General features: G+C 58.1%; 1 protein-coding gene across 1 annotated transcript in view; it reads left to right on the top strand.

Moving 5' to 3' along the window:
* MROH1 (maestro heat-like repeat family member 1) overlaps positions 1 to 1,009 on the top strand; it is a gene marked incomplete at both ends in the record, with an annotated part of 15,937 nt that overhangs the window by 3,018 nt on the left and 11,910 nt on the right. The window lies entirely within an intron of this gene.

Here is a 1,009-nt window from a genome sequence, read left to right as displayed (position 1 = left end):
CTTCCCCAGAGGGTGCTCAGGCATTGGAACAGGCTGCCCAGGGCAGTGCTGGAGGCACCATCCCTGCAGGCATCTAAAGGATGTGTAGATGTGGTGCTTGGGGACATGGGTTAGTGGTGGCCTTGGCAGTGCAGGGCAATGATTGGACTCGATGATCTTCAAGGTCTTTTCTAACCTGACCAATTCCATAATTCAGTGATCCTTTTCCAGCCCCACCACACTTTGCTTGGGCTCATAGGTCCTGGAGAACCTTGTAGGGAAGGTCATAGCATGTGGGTGAATGGATCCAAACAAGTGGAGAGATCCCCAGAGATCCAGCATAGCCACGGGCTGACCTTTTGCTCCTTAAAGCTCCTCCAGTTCCAACCCCCTGCCCCAGGCAGGGACACCTTCCACTAGAGCAGGTTGCTCCAAGCCCCTGTGTCCAACCTGGCCTTGAACACTGCCAGGGATGGGGCAGCCACAGCTTCTTCCTTCAACCCCTTCCAGTATCCCACCACCCTCATGGTGAACTTCCTGATATCCCACCTGTGTCAGGTTAAAGCCTTTCCCAGTGTCCTCTCAAGTCCCCTGCTTGTGAAGCAGCACTTCCTTCTCTGCCAGCTCCTTACCCTGGAGCTGAGGTCAGGCTCGAGCTCGTCCTGCCCATCCTCCTGCTCCAGCTCCACAATCTCCCTGGCTGCCCCCAGCTCAGCCAAGCCCCCTTCCTCTGCTTGGCTTGTGGCTCCCTGGCCCCAGCACCACTGCCCTTGGGAGCAAGCAGGAGCAGAGCAACCAGGAGCGGATGGTTCCTGGCTTGGCTTCAGTCAAGGGCTGCTCCTGAATAAGCTGTTTGTGGAGTTTCAGCTCATGGGACCTCCTGGAGGTGCAGCTGGAGGCTGAGCCTGCTGAGCCTGCTTTGCTCTTGCTCCCAGCTCAGTTACCTCCTGCCTCCTGCAGTGCAGCTGATGTGTGTGCTGCAGGGTCCCCCACGGCCCCTGTGTGCTGCAGGGTGCCCCATGGCCCCTGT

The sequence above is a fragment of the Nestor notabilis genome, unplaced genomic scaffold (genome assembly GCF_000696875.1).
Source record: "Nestor notabilis isolate BGI_N333 unplaced genomic scaffold, ASM69687v1 scaffold16442, whole genome shotgun sequence".
Classification (NCBI taxonomy): Eukaryota; Metazoa; Chordata; class Aves; order Psittaciformes; family Psittacidae; genus Nestor; species Nestor notabilis.
The sequence above is the reverse complement of the archived record's forward strand: the minus strand, read 5'-3'. Positions and strand labels throughout refer to the sequence as shown.